The 19,638-nt window shown below is 37.2% G+C and overlaps 1 long non-coding RNA gene across 35 annotated transcripts in view; it reads left to right on the forward strand.

Moving 5' to 3' along the window:
* The window catches only part of LOC147366670 (uncharacterized), a 927,553-nt gene that overhangs the window by 398,410 nt on the left and 509,505 nt on the right, over window positions 1-19,638 (forward strand). The window contains exon 2 of one of the 35 annotated variants that reach the window (XR_015168892.1): window positions 4,405-4,536. The exons of the other annotated variants lie outside the window; for them this stretch is intronic. This is a non-coding gene — a long non-coding RNA (uncharacterized LOC147366670). The remainder of the gene's footprint in view (window positions 1-4,404; window positions 4,537-19,638) is intronic. 35 annotated transcript variants of the gene reach the window in all.

Here is a 19,638-nt window from a genome sequence, read left to right on the forward strand (position 1 = left end):
TCTTTAGTCAAATAATTGCAAAAAATGATTACATATACTGAAATCAATTTGGATTGTATATGTGTATATGTACATGTATTGAATACAAGTGAATATACATGGATATGTAATATATACAAATATATTTTAAATAAAATGTGAACATTCTTAAAATAGATCTTTTTAATCTTGTAATATTTGGGATAACTGTCTCTAGTCATTTTTGAGCTTAATATACTACTTTACTCAAGGGTCTAGATTATTTTTAATGAAACAATCACTCTTCAGCAGAAAATTACATAAAGTTTAACTAATAGAATATTTCATGTAAAAGACTTAAAATTGAAAATTCCCTTCCCTCATAAAATCCAATTCAGTGTTTAAGATGATACTCATATTATGAGAAGTTAGAAAGGAAGTTACCTTCCAATCTCTAGGTTCACAATGTCAACAGATTTGTTGGTTGTGGTGAACCCATACTTTAATCTGCAATGGGTTATTAAAAACATATTTGAAAATAAAGTAATCAAAATTATATATTATAATTTGGAATTCTATTCATAGAAATATAAAAGGTATTGTAAAATCTCTTGTTCTTGCTCCAAAAGGTATTGAGTTTCTTTGACCCTGTCACCCCAACTGATGGATAAAGATTTGCAAAGCCATGATGGTGTACCAATAATTTCTTGCAACTGATATAGGAGCTTTGAGCTAGGAATTCCCTTTCTGTATTACTGTATTCATGTTCCCCCACCCAATGTCTGTTCCTTACCTGGTGACCATCCCCCCTACACACACCTTATAGGTTGCTGCTGCTGCTAAGTCACTTCAGTCATGTCCGACTCTGTGTGACCCCATAGAGGGCAGCCCACCAGGCTCCCCCATCCCTGGGATTCTCCAGGCAAGAACACTGGAGTGGGTTGCCATTTCCTTCTCCAATGCATGAAAGTCAGAAGTGAAAGTGAAGTCGCTCAGTCCTGTCCAACTCTTAGTGACTCCGCGGACTGCAGCCCACCAGGCTCCTCCGTCCATGGGATTTTCCAGGCAAGAGTACTGGAGTGGGGTGCCATTGCCTTCTCCACCTTATAGATTACAGACACATATTCAATTCCAATCATTAAGGGGTTGGTGTGGTAAAGTAGACTGAGTTTGGATATGTCTTAATAAGAGTCCAGAGTAATCAAGAAGTTCCAAGTTGTCAGGAAGATTCAAGGAGTTCCTTCACCAAATTGACAAGTAAAGAGGAAAGGGGAGAGTGCTATGACCACATTTCTCTCCAGGGCAAGTTGGAGGCTCTTGTTTTCTCATTTTAATAACAGCATTATCTGTCAAACACTATATCTTTCAGGATGCATAACACTTCCTTCATCTGGGATCAAAAATGTCTTTATCATTTTTCTTAGTTACTTGATTCATGAACCATATGTGTTTTATAATAGGCGAACAGACTGTATATTATGATTAAATATGGCATTTGAATGCTATATCTATATCTTAGTAGCACATTGCTTCTATTACATTTCATGTTTGTGGGACCTAAAGATGTTACAATCTTTGAGAATGTTTTTCTATAATTCCCTTTTCACAATTGCTCTGACATCTACTGGACACATGAAGTTTCAGCTGGTAGAAAAGTCAAAGTATATATTTTGTTAGTGCTATTTTTTTCTTCTAAGTATCTTGACCTTCACTTTTTTTTTCCTTGGCAGAAATAACATTGCCTTTAAGACCTTAGTATTTCCATTATGCAGAATTCTTCTCTATAGCACTTCTCTATAGCACTTCTTGACCTTCACTTTTTTTTTCCTTGGCAGAAATAACATTACCTTTAAGACCTTAGTATTTCCATTATGCAGAATTCTTCTCTATAGCACTTCTCTATAGCACTTCATCAATCTTTTTAAAAAATTATTTTTAACTGAAGGATAATTGCTTTACAGTATTGTGTTGGTTTCTACCACATGAATCAGCTAGTCACAACATGAATCAGCCATAGGTTTATCCATGCCCCCTCCCATTTGAACACCCTTCCCACCTCTCTCCCCATCCCACCCCTCCAGGTTGTTACAGAGCCCTGACTTGAGTTCCCTGAGTCATAGGACAAATTCCCATTGGCTATTTTACATATGGTATTGTATGTTTCCATGTTACTCTCTCCATACCTCCCACCCTCTATTATATTATAATATATATATATATATATATATATATAATCTAGAAAGAGGGTACGGATGAACCTATTTGCAGAGCAGCAATAGAGACAAGATGTTGTATCAGCCTTATCTAACCTGAGAGAGAGAAGCTATGGCAGAAACTCTCAGGTAATTTTGTCTATACCTGAGAATTTACCTGAAAATCTAAGTCCTGAATTATTTACCTTAAAAAGGCAGACCCACATCAAATGATTGTCTATTTTTGTGAACACAAATAAATTAAACTTAGTACTGTTGATGTGCATTATCTGATGGCGAGAAAAAAAAAATCTTCAAAACAGCTTATTTCTGAGTGAAAGGGTCAAAGATAGGAAGATAAAAATCTGTTTCAGACATTATATTTAAAGCAGTTCTTCACAGAGAATTGTGCCTTAACTCCCACAAGGAAAATAAAGAAGATTAGTAAAGCACTGCTTTAACACTGAATTAAGAACTCCTGGAAAGAGAGAAGACCAGAAGAACTAAGGAGTTTTTTTAACTGTCCAGGAATGAATCTGAATATTAAGTATTTAAATTCAAAGAAGAAATTTGAAATAGCAAGAAGTAGAAAACAAGTTGAAGAGGTGACTGTAATGAGTATGATTAAGAACAAAAACAATGTGCTTCAAATATACAGAATTCAAAGAATAAGCAAAACTGTAAAAAATAGGTATTAAAAAACTGTGCTGATAGAAAGTATCATTTTACAGTACAAGCAGGCATGCAATTAATAAGGCTATATTCTACTGACTTATTTGTTTAAGCTTTTTAAAGGTATTATCTGAAGAAATTTTATTTCTTAAATTGATCAACATTTTGCTACTTGGAAGTTTGAGAGGCTCCAATAAGTATATTACATGTATTTTCATACTCTAACCATAACAGAGGAATCAAAACAGATTTTTTTATCTTCACTTTTGGATCATGTACTTGTGAAGTCTGTTTATTTGCCTTTGATTTCTTTATTTTGCCTTTAGGATAATTGAAAAGAATACTAAAATCAGAAAAAGCTGCATTTTAACTCTGTTAAAATATGTTTCTAGTCATATGCTGTAACTGGAATTTGAGCTACTGTAGGATGAGCTAGAGAAAAAAAGTGATCATCTGGATATTACTGGTCAGGCTACAGATAGGATCAAAGCAAAACCCTGAGTTACATGCAGGCATAGGAGATAAAATACACACCAGAGGATCTGCATACTTGCAAATATGTTTCCATTCTATAGAGTCCTCTAGATTTTCTTCAAAGCACGGGAATTTTACATGATATTAAACAACAGTTAATATCATGCAAAGGGCTCTAACCAGGTTTGCCCAGCTAATGTATCTTTCTCTCCCTGGGGTTTACTGAAACATGTTTCACAAGTGTCCTCTCTTGCTCCTACTAACTCAGGTAATTCTCCAACATTCTACCTCCCAAATCCATCTCTTTTTTCACATACACCCTCATCTACTGACTATGTGCACAAGCTTTTTCTTCCTGAGCCCATCTTCCAATGGGAAGTGGCCTCTATTTCCCCTTTGCACTGAGCCCCACAGCTCAGGACAGCCTGCACATTTCCATTCTTATACTCTGTTAGAATTTTAGATCAGAAATCAACATCACCCATTGGAGGATGATAACCCAGTCTTGTAAAGGCAGTCAATAATACTCCAAGTAGCTGGCAAACTTTAGGGTTTCAAGGAAATTGGAGCAAAGGATGAGAAATTTGAAAGAATCCCAGAGATACCTGATCTCAGGAACACTCTAGTCCAATGATAAAACATTTGGTTACCAAAAAGATCAATAGAAAGGCAGATAGATATACTGCTGCTGCTGCTAAGTCGCTTCAATCGTGTCCGACTCTGTGCGACCCCATAGATGGCAGCCCACCAGGCTCCCCCGTCCCTGGGATAGATATACTAGCACTAAACAATGAGACTGAGATCTAGCCAGGAGGAGTATTCCAGGGTCATTGATACAAGACTAGGGTAGTAACTCTCACAAGGAAACATTGATACCTTGTTTACTTGGGACTTGCAGATCCAAAACAGCAGCAACAATGGAATCTTGGTTTTGTCCTATAGGCTAAGATGTCTGGTTAAACAGCCCCCCCAAAAAAAATTTTTAGAAATTTTTAAGTCACAGACAGATGGAAAAGGAGTGTTGTTTTATTTTTCTAATGTATCATTATCTTTGAAATTTGTGGAGAATGTTTTCAATTTCTTTGTGTTTTGAACATTTGTAATTCAGGATCTGATCTTGAGCCAAGCCTCATTTCAGTTCAGTCGTTCAGTCGTTATGTGACTCTTTGCGACCCCATGAATCACAGCACGCCAGGCCTTCCTGTCCATCACCAACTCCCGGAGCCAAGCCTAGTGAAAGGTAAATGTTCTTTTTCCTTTGTCATGGCAGATCTGAGAGTTGGAAGCTGAGATCTGTTTAAACAGTTGCTCTATGTTCTAAGTGGACGTGGGGAACCTTACCAGCTGGAGAAGCAATAATCTCTACTCTTCCTTTGTATTAATGATCAGAGTGCGGGATACCCTATTGGTATGGAGCATCCCTCCCACCTACATATGTGTATGCTCTTCCTGTGGCCACAGGACTGGAAGGGTTGACATTGTACTTCTCTGTTCCACTGCGATCAGGTTCAGGTTAGGTTTCTCCCTCTCAAGCATTTCTGGCAAAAGGAAAAGGGAAGTTGTGAGTTAAAGGGAGGCTCACAGCTCTGGTGAGCACCTGGAAACCAGTCTCGCTGTTCCAGTGCTCCAGTCAGCTGGGGACAGGGTGAGGCTGCCTGAGATTTCTAGCAACTTCTGCCCCTCGACTTTTCATCAGGTTTTTAAGTAAATGATTGTAGCCATTAATACCTTTTCTTCCTTTTCCTTCCCTTCCCAACTAGAAGCAGGAGGAGTTCTCATAGAAAGGCAGGTCCGATAAATAAGTCCCACCTTGAACCCTATTTCTACATTGTATTCTTAATTTTTTAATTAAAATTTCCAAACATTAGAACCATCAATAGTAATATAGATACTTCTCTCATTTATCCATCTATCTGTATCTATCCCTGTCTTTGATGTTGGTGGTTCTAATAAATAGGACATACTCTCATTTGTACTTTAATATATGCATGAATACTTATTTTTATCTTTAAAAATAACTTAGGGATTTCAGATTACCTCCAAATGTATAATACTAGTAACATTTTAGCTGTTAGTGTCAAAAGGGAGGACATACGTACTTGGCTTCATCTATGTGAAAATCATAATTTTGAAATAGGCTATTCTCAATCTCTCTTCAGTCTTTACATGTTCCATATAAATTTTCTAATCAATATTTCTCCCTTCTGTTTTTTTTTTTTCTGTTAATAACATTGAACAATTAGGACTTTGACATTATTGCAAATTAGCAGTGTTTTTTGAATAATAATAAATGCATTACAGTTCTTGGTATGTTAGTTGCTCAGGTGTGGCTGACTCTTTGCAACCCTATGGACTGTAACCCCCCAGGCTCCTTTGTCCATGGAATTCTCCAGGCAAGAACACTGGAGTGGTAGCCATTCCTGACTCCACAGGATCTTCCTGACCCAGGGATCGAGCATGGGTCTCCTTCATTGCAGGCAGATTCTTTACCATCTGAGCCACACAGTTCTCTAGACCTTAATAATTTCAAACAGTTTCAAATTTGTATTCAATGTTGAGTTGATTAATTTAGGATTCAATTACTAAGAACTCTTTGAATTTTATTATTTATCCTATGTCTAGATACAATTGATTCCTCTAATAAAAAATAATATGAAGGGGAAATGGGGTGAGAGTGCTGAAGTGAAAAGAGAATATATAGAGGACATAAGCAGAGACATTAATTCATTTAAAGTGGTCATTGAGACTCTATATGTGATACTATAAGTTTTTCTGAATTTGGCAATAAGGAATTCATGATCTGAGCCATAGTCAGCTCCTGGTCTTGTTTTTGTTGACTGAATAAAGCTTCTCCATCTTTGGCTGCAAAGAATATAATCAATCTGATTTCGGTGTTGACCATCTGGTGATGTCCATGTGTAGAGTCTTCTCTTGTGTTATTGGAAGTGGGTGTTTGCTATGACCAGTGCATTTTTTTTGGCAAAACTCTATTAGTCTTTGCCCTGCTTCATTCCATACTCCATGGACAATATTGCCTGTTACTCCAGGTGTTTCTTGACTTCCTACTTTTGCATTCCAGTCCCCTAGAATGAAAAGGACATCTTTTTTTGGGTGTTAGTTCTAAAAGGTCCTGTAGGTCTTCATAGAACCATTCAACTTCAGCTTCTTCAGAGTTACTGGTTGGGGCATAGACTTGGATTACTGTGATATTGAATGGTTTGCCTTGGAAACAAACAGAGATCATTCTTTTGTTTTTGAGATTGCATCCAAGTACTGCATTTTGGACTCTTCTGTTGACCATGATAGCTACTCCATTTCTTCTAAATGATTCCAGCCTGCAGTAGTAGATGTAATGCTCAAAATTCTCCAAGCCAGGCTTCAGCTGAACCATGAACTTCCAGATGTTCAAGCTGGTTTTAGAAAAGGCAGAGGAACCAGAGATCAAATTGCCAACATCCGCTGGATCATCAAAAAAGCAAGAGAGTTCCAGAAAAAACATCTATTTCTGGTTTATTGACTATGCCAAAGTCTTTGGCTGTGTGGATAACAATAAACTGTGGAAAATTCTGAAAGAGATGGGATACCAGACCACCTGACCTGCCTCTTGAGAAACCTATATGCAGGTCAGAAAGCAACAGTTAGAACTGGACATGGAACAATAGACTGGTTCCAAATAGGAAAAGGAGTATGTCAAGGCTGTATATTGTCACCCTGCTTATTTAATTTATATGCAGAGCACATCATGAGAAATGCTGGGCTGGAAGAAGCACAAGCTGGAATCAAGACTGCCAGGAGAAATATCAATAACCTCAGATATGCAGATGACACTACCCTTATGAAAGAAAGTGAAGAGGAACTAAAAAGCCTCTTGATGAAGGTGAAAGTGGAGAGTGAAAAAGTTGGCTTAAAGCTCAACATTCAGAAAACAAAGATCATGGCATCTGGTCCTATAACTTCATGGGAAATAGATGGGGAAACAGCGGAAACAGTGTCAGGCTTTATTTTGGGGGACTCCAAAATCACTGCAGATGGTGACTGCGGCCGTGAAATTAAAAGATGCTTACTCCTTGGAAGAAACCAACCTAGGTGGCATATCCAAAACCAGAGACATTACTTTGCCAGCAAAGGTCGGTCTAGTCAAGGCTATGGTTTTTCCAGTGGTCATGTATGGATGTGAGAGTTGAGCTGTGAAGAAAGCTGAGCGCTGAAGAATTGATGCTTTTGAACTGTGGTGTTAGAGAAGACTCTTGAGAGTCCCTTGGACTGCAAGGAGATCCAACCAGTCCATTCTGAAGGAGATCAGCCCTGGGATTTCTTTGGAAGGAATGATGCTAAAGCTAAAACGCCAGTACTTTGGCCACCTCATGCGAAGAGTTGACTCACTGGAAAAGACTCTGATGCTGGGAGGGATTGGGGGCAGGAGGAGAAGGGGACGACAGAGGATGAGATGGCTGGATGGCATCACTGACTCGATGGACGTGAGTCTGAGTAAACTCTGGGAGTTGGTGATGGACAGGGAGGCCTGGCGTGCTGCACTTCACGGGGTTGCAAAGAGTCGGACACGACTGAGCGACTGAACTGAACTGATAAGCTTTTCTTAGTTTTGTCAAGTTAAAATTAAAGGGGAAAGAACTCTCAAATAAAATGAAATAAATTGCTTAAGGAAGACAAAAATATTTCCGTTCAGTAACTGTGAGAATTTATCATATGCGTCCTGTGATAGGCATACTGTGCTCTACTGAACAATTTCTTCAGTGGTAGCTTAGCACAATTTTCATTTTACTATTTTTCCTGCATGACCCTCATTAAAATTTAACATTAAATAATGTTTTGGGGACCCAGTCGCTTGCATGTTCTCATTTAAAGTTTATTTTATTAGCCATTGACTAATTCTTAGAGCTCTTACCTGACCAGAGTTTTACTTTGCTTTTAAAAATTTGTCTGGTAATGTTTTTGCCACACCACATATCATGTGGGATCTGTAGTTCCCCAGCTAGTGGCATAATAGAGTCTTAACCACTGGACTGCCAGGGAAGTCCCCAGAGATTTTAAACCTCAGCACAGTTGTCCCTTTGGTCTGGATAAACCTTTATTGAGGGGGTGTTCTTGTGCACTGTAGAATATTTAGCAGCACCCCTGTCCTCTTCTCACATGATCTAGATGCCCCTTGCATGCCCTACTCACTGTCTTGACATTGGGTTGACTCTTTTTGTCCAGACATTGTCAAATATCCCTATGTGTAAGATTTACTCAAGGCTAAGAACCACTGCTTTTTTACTGTTGTCTCACATCACAGGGGTTTATCTGGTGGCTCAGTGATAAAAAATCTGCCTGCCAATGCAGGAGATGCAGGAGCCACAGGTTCGATCCCTGGGTCAGGAAGATCCCCTGGAGGAGGAAACGGCAATCCACTCCAGTATTCTTGCATGGAATAATCACATGAACAGAGTCTGGTGGGCTACAGTCCATGGGGTTGCAAAGAATAGGACACAACTGAGCATTCATATCACAGACTCAACCCCTCTAGTTTTATGGATGGATTTACCACAGAACTGAATATTCTTTGAATATTTGTACCTACCATAGACTGATACTTCAGTCATGCACAAGTCATAGGCTAGCACTGAAGTTTCTCTTTAGATTTTTTTCTAAATATATGCATTCTATCAGGATCAGAAGGGTGATTCATTTGATAAAGGAAGAATAACAATAGATTATAAAATACTGGGCTTTTTTTTTTTTCAGACTACCTTGTTTTTTCTAGATTTGTTGTTCAGTCTCTAAGTCATGTCCGACTCTTTGTTACCCCATAAACTGCATCACATCTGGCTTCCCTGTCCTGTACTATATCCCCAAGTTTGCTCAACCAACCATCTCGTCCTTTGTCACCATCCACGGAGTCAGTGATGCCGTCCAATCAGCTTATCCTCTGCCCTTCTCCTCTTGCCCTCAATCTTTCCCAGCATCAGAGTCCTTTCCAATAAGTCAGCTCTTCCCATCAGGTGACCAAAGTATTGGAGAATAAGCACTAGTTCTTCCACTGCAAATTCAGAGTTGGTTTCCTCTAGGATTGACTGTTTTTCTCTCCTTGCTATCCAAGGGACTCTCAAGAGTTTTCTCCAGCACCACAGCTCAAAAACATCAATTTTTCAGCACTCAGCCTTCTTTATGGTCCAACTCTCACATGCATACATGACTACTGGAAAAACCATAGCTTTGACTATAAGGACTTTTGTTGGCAAAGTGATGTCTCTGCTTTTTAGTACACTGTCTAGGTTTGTCATAGTTTTTCTTCCAAGGAGCAAGCATCTTTTCATTTTGTGACTGCAGTCACCATCTATATTGATTTTGGAGCCCAAGAAAATGAAATATGACAGTTTCCACATTTTCCCCATCTATTTGCCAGAAAGTGATAGGACTGTATGCTATGATCTTCATTTTTTTGAAACTTGAGTTTTAAGCCAGCTTTTCACTCTACTCTTTCACCCTCATCAAAGTCTCTTTAGTTCCTCTTGACTTTCTGCCACTAAAGTGGTATCGTCTCTGCAAAAGAGGTTGTTGATATTTCTCCCAGCAATCTTGATTCCAGCTTGTGATTCATCTGGCCTGGCATTTCACATGATATACTCTGTATATAAGTTACATAAACAGGATGACAATATACAGCCTTGACATACTCCTTTCTCAATTTTTGGACTAGTCTGTTTTTCCCACATCCAGTTCTAACTGTTGCTTCTTGTCCTGCATAAAGCTTCTCAGGAGGGAGCTAATGTGGTATGTTATTCACATCTCGTTAAGAATATTCCACAATTTGTTATGATCCACACAGTAAAAGGCTTTAGCATAGTCAATGAAGCTGAAGTAGATTTTTTTTTTAAATGGAATTCCCTTGCTTTTCTATGATCCAGTGTATTTGGCAATTTGATCTCTGGTTCCTCTGCCTTTTCTAAATCCAGTTTGTACATGGGGAAGTTATTGTTTCACATAGTTTTCTAGATTACTTTAATAATTTAAAGGTAAATATTCACTTATATAGATGGAGAGAATAAACATCCAAATGTACTGCATTCATCAACGTAATCTTAATTACAGTATTTATATGAGCTTTACTTACATTTGAATCATTTGTCAGGGTCTATCATTGAATGTGTCTCCAAAAGTACATAGTCTTTTACCTACAGAAAATACCCCAGACCTCAGAAGTCAAAACATCACCACACTCTCCAGTTGCTTCTTAACTTTAAACAAATACTTAACTTAGCAACTTTATTCTTCAGTCTCCATAGAAGAAATAAGATTTCAGTATTTGTTTCTCACCTGGAGAAGTATTCTGAGAAATTTGAAAGTGACTCAGAAGTGCCTTGCAGTGCTTTTAGTCTACAAGATCAGATGGTAAGAGTGAGTGATACCTTAGCAGACATCAAATATTTAATTCTGAAAAAAACTTTGGCCAAGCAGCTGCTGGTAGCCTGTGATTACTTTAGAGAAATGTTGAGTCCCTAGTCTTTGGCGAAACATTCAGTGCATTGAATTTGCTCTCAAAGATTTTTTTTTCTCGATATATACATGATACCTTTTAACTGTACATATAATTAATACCCAGTTCATTTGGATATGTATATTTCATTAAATTTATTTTTATTGTATTATATCACAGTGGTAATGATTTATGTAAGAAAATCATTGTACCGTCTTAGTTTGTAACACTGCCGTTCTACACATTCTTGTGTTACTAAAATTAGTGTTTTGGTTTAATCATCCTGCAAACTTTTATTGAGCCAATACTCTGGAGTAATATTTTTGCAGTGAAAAAAATATATTGACATAGTCTCTAACCTAAAATTAATAAACCCTTCAGAAAATCCTATATGTTTCAATCATAGTGGAAATTGTTTTAAAGAATAATTGTGAAAGAACTTGACAAATAATAAAATTTATGTTGAAAGGCCCTTGAAAACTCAGCTCTGGAACTTTCTTTCACTGTTAATATGCTTAGCATTCCATGAGAGATGATCAAGGGACATTCACATTTCTATTTTTAAGAAACTGATTTCATTATAAAGCAATACATTTTTGCATATATTCAAACCCTAATTGGGCTTCACTTGTGGCTCAGCTAGTAAAGAATCCACCTGCAATGTGGGATACCTGGGTTCGATCCCTGGGTTGGGAAGATCCCCTGAAGAAGGGAAAGGCCCACTCCAGTATTCTGGCCTGGAGAATTCCATGGACTAAGTCCATGGGGTCACAAAGAGTTGGGCACAACTGAGCGACTTTCACTTTCAACCCCTAATTATACATAAATTTTTAAGTTTTAAATTGCCCATTAATTTAGTTTCACAAATAAAATCTATCCTCTCTCAAAGTGAATTGGGGGTAACTATATATTATTAAATATTCATCCAGTGTTAATTTGACAAAAAATGATTTTTTGTGTTACTGTCTTTTATGGTGCTCCCTTCTGGAGGTTGATTACTCAGTAGATTTTCTTCTTCTCTAAGATGAAGAAGGTGTCTATGCATAAAAGCAAGTGACATAATATGCCTTCCCTCTTTTACAAAGCTACCTGAGCCCTCCCCTGCATACACACTACTTCTGCTGATGTAAAGTGAGTCACATGGTATTGCTAATTTTGACATAGTATATAAAGCAGAGACAAGAGAGAGTCAGGATATAAATATTAGGAGCTGATAAGATACAGGACAAGTCAGAGAAGTCTAAAATTGGGGTGAACATGTGATTTAGTATCCAAATCAGTCACTTGAGAAACTGTGAAAGTATACTTTTAATAATTACACCAGTACAATAGACATAAAACGCACCATCACCCACTCTCCCTTGCTAGTGACTATAAGAATTTAATGCAAGATACATTTAAAAGGCTTGGGAGTTGGTAGGGGTTTCAGTTTTCACAGTATTCTACAGATTTAAAGCTTGTTTTATCATGTTTTATGTTAATTATCTCTTTAGCCTAATGTTGAATGTTTGCTACTGGTGTAAAAATAGCTTCCCAGTATTTTTCCACATTTGCTGAAATTTGATTCAGTTTTCATGTTAACAAAAATGTAGTACCTGAAACTGCACCCACGCAAGCACAGACACACGTAACTTTTATACATACACATATAATTCTAGGATTGTATGACAAATGAGAATGATAATAGTATTTATCTCAACTTTAATCTGTTTCTTTTTTTTCTTTTTTCTTTTTTTTTTTACTAGCATAGTAGGTATCCCATGATGGAAATAATTTGCTTAATGACAGATGAGATTTAAAGCACACATTTGTTCACTAACCCAGATAATGCTGCATCTCACAGTACTGCCAAGAAACAGATAATCAGGTTTGAAAGAGACTGACTTCCCACTTAAAATATACAAACCTGGAGATCCGTGATTTGATCAAAAATATATCTCACTTGATAATATATTTTTAAAAGTACATCCTAATGATATTTAAGGTTTCTTTATACGGTCTCAAGTATATATTTTCTCCATCTCCAGCCTTCTCATTCCCAATATACTTTATCCCCTAAATATATCATTTTGGATTATTTTGATAGTCCTTAATCTCCTAATTGGTCTCCTTTCCTGGAATCTCACACTTTTCAAATTCACCCTAAATCTTTCTCCATATTCATTTGTATAAAATACAAAGGTAGTCATGTACCTCATTCCCCATGTTGATAATTCAGAAGCTCTGGATTGTCTGTGGGACCATGAAGTATCTAAATTGCCTAAGGTAACATGCCAAAGGTCCTGTGTGTCTTTTCCCCTCTCTGACCCCTCTCACTCTCACGCCTCTTCCTCATGACATTCACTCTTAATTGAATTCCCTTTACTTTATTCTCAACTGGTCATATCTGCTAATTTATAAAATTCAGTCAAGCTGACCTCTCCATAAGTTTTGACTCCTTTCATCCCATTAAATTTAATCACCAGCTCCATTGTGATTCTACTGAACTGTGTATCCATTCCTATGATACTTTACTTAGAATATTTTATTTCATACAGATATCTGAGGATCAATAGGTATATTCTAATTTTCAATTTCCAAATCCTAAAAAAGATAATGAAAAAGTAAGCATTAAATAAACTGCTTGACAAGTGAATGAGTGAGTTACCATGGATGAGTACTAAGTCTTTCCTACTTCTGAAAGTTTGTGAATTTAGGTATTTGGAGTCTAAGACCATCCTTGATACAGCAGGATACTATGTTAACTACCTTGTTTGCTTCTTCAGATCTTATTCTCTCTCTTACTCCAATTCACCATGTCCCAGACTGTTTAGGCCAGTTAAAAAAGTGGAATCCTAAATTGATCTTTTCAAGGTCTTTTGTACCTAGCCAGTATGAGTAGTAACTAGAAGACATCTGTCTTTTATTCTAAATGTGGAATTCACATTTCTTCATGTACCAAATGACTGATGAAGCTAAAAAAAGGGGAACGTTAGAGTAAATCCATCAAGAATGGAGAGATGCATTGCTCTTTCCTAGCAGATAATTTGAACTGTCTCTCAAAATGTCAGGCCATGCTACAGAGTTTTATTCTAATACCTTGAATGCTACAGAATGTTATGCACCATATTAAAAAAAGAAAAGACTTCTCTGGAATGGAAGGATATCTATTTCATCTCTCTAGAAGACTCGCTTCTATTACCTCTAAATGCAAGTCAAATGAAAACTTTAAAATCAATACTACCAGATATTTGCAAAGAATATCTATAAATATTATAGGAAGATTGGCTTATTTTATTTCCTTTTCTAGTCCAATATGAAATGAAGTATACCACATATGGCTCAGATCTTAGTTTTATATGTAGTCTCCTCTTTTCCCATCCACATTGCATAGTTTATTATCTTCTCCCATTTTCCTACCTCTCACTGTCCCTTATTTTCACCTCTTGTGATTTTTTCTTTTTTGCATAGTAATACCCCTTTTTATTCTCTTCATTATAGTTTTCACTGAATTTTAATTCCCCTTTTTCTTTATATTTTTAAGAGTAGATTGCAAGGAATCTAATTAAGTTATTTTGTTTAATTTTAAGCAACATTTTGTTTTTAAGCCATTTACACTTAATTACTAAAAAAATTAAGTTTAAATTTGCCACTGTGCTCTAAAGTTTGTACTGTTTCTACTATATTATTTTCACTTCCTTAAGTTATGTTGATTATTTTTTCTCTATTAACTTTCTCATTATCCATTCCTTTAGAAATTTAGTTAGTATTATAGAAATTACAACATGCATCAACAACTAAAGTCTATCAAATTTAATACGTTTATGAATTTATGAACATTTCACATTTATTTAGTATGTCTTGTCATTTAAGTTAATACTGCTATGTATCAATATTTTCAGCAATGCATATTATTAGTGTGTGAATTCAATATTCATTTAGATTTCTTCAAATATTTACTCTTTCCTTTGATTGTCATTCCTCATATAACAAATACCATGTTTCCATCTTGGATTGTTTTCCTTCTGCCTAAAAATGCTCGTTAGATTTGTTTTTGTTGTTCAGTCACCCAGTCATGTCCAACTCTTTGCAACCCCATGGAATTTAGCATGCCAGGCCTCCCTGTCCCTCATCATGTCCCAAATTTTGCCCAAGTTCATGTCCATTGTATTGATGATAACATCAGCAATCTTTTTTTTTTTTTTTAAACTTTCTTTTTTTTTTTTTTTTAATTCTTCCAATTTTATTTTATTTTTAAACTTTACATAATTGTATTAGTTTTGCCAAATATCAAAATGAATCCGCCACAGGTATACATGTGTTCCCCATCCCGAACCCTCCTCCCTCCTCCCTCCCCATACCATCCCTCTGGGCCGTCCCAGTGCACCAGCCCCAAGCATCCAGCATCATGCATCGAACCTGGACTGGCAACTCGTTTCCTACATGATATTTTACATGTTTCATTGCCATTCTCCCAAATCTTCCCACCCTCTCCCTCTCCCACAGAGTCCATAAGACTGTTCTATACATCAGTGTCTCTTTTGCTGTCTCGTACACCGGGTTATTGTTACCATCTTTCTAAATTCCATATATGTGCGTTAGTATACTGTATTTATGTTTTTCCTTCTGGCTTACTTCACTCTGTATAATAGGCTCCAGTTTCATCCACCTCATTAGAACTGATTCAAATGTATTCTTTTTAATGGCTGAGTAATACTCCATTGTGTATATGTACCACAGCTTTCTTATCCATTCATCTGCTGATGGACATCTAGGTTGCTTCCATGTCTTGGCTATTATAAACAGTGCTGCGATGAACATTGGGGTACACGTGTCTCTTTCAATTCTGGTTTCCTCAGTGTGTATGCCCAGCAGTGGGGTTGCTGGATCATAAGGCAGTTCTATTTCCAGTTTTTTAAGGAATCTCCACACTGTTCTCCATAGTGGCTGTACTAGTTTGCATTCCCACCAACAGTGTAAGAGGGTTCCCTTTTCTCCACACCCTCTCCAGCATTTATTATTTGTAGACTTTTGGATCGCAGCCATTCTGACTGGTGTGAAATGGTACCTCATAGTGGTTTTGATTTGCATTTCTCTGATAATGAGTGATGTTGAGCATCTTTTCATGTGTTTGTTAGCCATCTGTATGTCTTTTTTGGAGAAATGTCTATTTAGTTCTTTGGCCCATTTTTTGATTGGATCGTTTATTTTTCTGGAGTTGAGCTGTAGGAGTTGCTTGTATATTTTTGAGATTAGTTGTTTGTCGGTTGCTTCATTTGCTATTATTTTCTCCCATTCTGAAGGCTGTCTTTTCACCTTGCTAATAGTTTCCTTTGATGTGCAGAAGCTTTTAAGGTTAATTAGGTCCCATTTGTTTATTTTTGCTTTTATTTCCAATATTCTGGGAGGTGGGTCATAGAGGATCCTGCTGTGATGTATGTCAGAGAGTGTTTTGCCTATGTTCTCCTCTAGGAGTTTTATAGTTTCTGGCCTTACGTTTAGATCTTTAATCCATTTTGAGTTTATTTTTGTGTATGGTGTTAGAAAGTGGTCCAGTTTCATTCTTTTACAAGTGGTTGACCAGATTTCCCAGCACCACTTGTTAAAGAGATTGTCTTTAATCCATTGTATATTCTTGCCTCCTTTGTCGAAGATAAGGTGTCCATATGTGCGTGGATTTATCTCTGGGCTTTCTATTTTATTCCATTGATCAATATTTCTGTCTTTGTGCCAGTACCATACTGTCTTGATAACTGTGGCTTTGTAGTAGAGCCTGAAGTCAGGTAGGTTGATTCCTCCAGTTCCATTCTTCTTTCTCAATGGAAAGAATAAAATACTTAGGAATATATCTACCTAAAGAAACTAAAGACCTATATATAGAAAACTATAAAACACTGGTGAAAGAAATCAAAGAGGACACTAATAGATGGAGAAATATACCATGTTCATGGATTGGAAGAATCAATATGGTGAAAATGAGTATACTACCCAAAGCAATTTATAGATTCAACGCAATCCCTATCAAGCTACCAACAGTATTCTTCACAGAGCTAGAACAAATAATTTCACAATTTGTATGGAAATACAAAAAACCTCGAATAGCCAAAACATCAGCAATCTTATCCTTTGATGCCCTCTTCTCCTTCTGCCCTCAATCTTTCCTAGCATCAGGGACTTTTCCAATGAGTCAGCTGTTGGCATCAGATGACCAAAATACTGGAGCTTCAGCTTCAGTATCAGTCCTTCCAATGAGTATTCAGGGTTGATTTCCTTTAGGATTGACTGGTTTGATCTCCTTGCAGTCCAAGGGACTCTCAGGAGTGTTTTCCAGCACCACAGTTCAAAGGCATCAATTCTTTGGTGCTTTGCCTTCTTTATGGTCCAGTTCTCACAACCGTACCTGACCACTGGGAAGACCGTAGATTGACTATATGGACCTTTGTTGGCAGAGTGACCTTTGCTTGTCAACACAATGCCTAGGTCTGTCACTGCTTTCCTCCCAAGAAGCAATCATCTTCTGATTTCATGGGTGCAGTCACCATCTGCAGTGATTTTAGAGCCTGAGAAGAGGACATCTGCCACGGCTTCCACCTTTATTCCTTCTATTTGCCATGAAGTGATGAGGCCACGTTCCATGGTATTAGTTATATATATAACTAATATTATATATATATATATATATATACACACACACACATTTAGTTTTTTTTTTTTTATTTTTTATTTTTTTAAATTTTATTTTTAAACTTTACATAATTGTATTAGTTTTGCCAAATATCAAAATGAATCCGCCACAGGCATACATGTGTTCCCCATCCTGAACCCTCCTCCCTCCTCCCTCCCCACACCGTCCCTCCGGGTCGTCCCAGTGCTCCAGCCCCAAGCATCCAGTATCGCGCATCGAACCTGGACTGGCAACTCGTTTCTTGCATGATATTCTACATGTTTCAATGTCACTCTCCCAAATCTTCCCACCCTCTCCCTCTCCCACAGAGTCCATAAGACTGTTCTATACATCAGTGTCTCTTTTGCTGTCTCGTACACCAGGTTATTGTTACCATCTTTCTAAATTCCATATATATGCGTTAGTATACTGTATTTCTGTTTTTCCTTCTGGCTTACTTCACTCTGTATAATAGGCTCCAGTTTCATCCACCTCATTAGAACTGATTCAAATGTATTCTTTTTAATGGCTGAGTAATACTCCATTGTGTATATGTACCACAGCTTTCTTATCCATTCATCTGCTGATGGACATCTAGGTTGCTTCCATGTCCTGGCTATTATAAACAGTGCTGCGATGAACATTGGGGTACACATGTCTCTTTCCCTTCTGGTTTCCTCAGTGTGTATGCCCAGCAGTGGGGTTGCTGGATCATAAGGCAGTTCTATTTCCAGTTTTTTAAGGAATCTCCACACTGTTCTCCATAGTGGCTGTACTAGTTTGCATTCCCACCAACAGTGTAAGAGGGTTCCCTTTTCTCCACACCCTCTCCAGCACTTATTATTTGTAGACTTTTGGATCGCAGCCATTCTGACTGGTGTGAAATGGTATCTCATAGTGGTTTTGATTTGCATTTCTCTGATAATGAGTGATGTTGAGCATCTTTTCATGTGTTTGTTAGCCATCTGTATGTCTTCTTTGGAGAAATGTCTATTTAGTTCTTTGGCCCATTTTTTGATTGGGTCATTTATTTTTCTGGAGTTGAGCTGTAGGAGTTGCTTGTATATTTTTGAGATTAGTTGTTTGTCAGTTGCTTCATTTGCTATTATTTTCTCCCATTCTGAAGGCTGTCTTTTCACCTTGCTAATAGTTTCCTTTGATGTGCAGAAGCTTTTAAGGTTAATTAGGTCCCATTTGTTTATTTTTGCTTTTATTTCCAATATTCTGGGAGGTGGGTCATAGAGGATCCTGCTGTGATGTATGTCAGAGAGTGTTTTGCCTATGTTCTCCTCTAGGAGTTTTATAGTTTCTAGTCTTACGTTTAGATCTTTAATCCATTTTGAGTTTATTTTTGTGTATGGTGTTAGAAAGTGGTCTAGTTTCATTCTTTTACACGTGGTTGACCAGATTTCCCAGCACCACTTGTTAAAGAGATTGTAACATTTAGTTTTAAGATGGCTTTTTCATTCTATTCCTTCATCCTCATCAAGAGGTTCTTTAGTTCTTCACATTCTGCCATTAGAGTGGCTTATGGATAAGGAATTCTCTCAATTTTGTTCATCTAAATATATTTTTGTTTGGTGCCCATCTTTAAGGACTATTTTCAATTGTAGATTTGGAAGCTGACAGTGATTTTCCTACCATTGTTTGGGGGGTTGGTCTGTGTTAAGTTTCCTTTAATACCAGCTGACAACCTGGAATCTTTACCAGCAGTTCTCTTCCTCAGTGGACCCTGAAATAAGAATACTTTCCTGAATCTACAAGGTCATCTAAACTTATAGTCTTAATTTTTAAACTTCTACTTTCTTTGCAACCTCACAGTTTGTCAGTTTCTCAAGAGTAAAAGCTACACCAAATCTTAGATTCTTTCCTTTGGGCTTCTCTGATTCCTGAGATCTTAGTCCTCCAACTCCTTGACTGCCTTGGAGTCTTCCAGTATCTTCAAACAGTTGTTGTTGTTGTTTCTCATATTTTAATTTTTTCAAACTTTTTCTGGTTGAGTCTTAGAGAAGAGTTGTTCTGAAACAAGCTGTCCCACTATTGTCAGTGACACCAGATGATGGCACAGATATTCTTGAACATCTTATAGTATTTAGTTTTTAATTGGTCATACGCCAAGATTTTTCCCCTTTTTTCTTCAACAGATGGCAATAACTCAGTTAATCTCTTGGCATATTAGATATAATACTTCCAAGAATTTTACTGAGTCTATCACCCAACCT

This window comes from Bos grunniens, chromosome 8, assembly GCF_055505025.1.
Source record: "Bos grunniens cultivar Pamir isolate PY7600 chromosome 8, Bosgru_T2T1.0, whole genome shotgun sequence".
In the NCBI taxonomy this organism is placed as follows: Eukaryota; Metazoa; Chordata; class Mammalia; order Artiodactyla; family Bovidae; genus Bos; species Bos grunniens.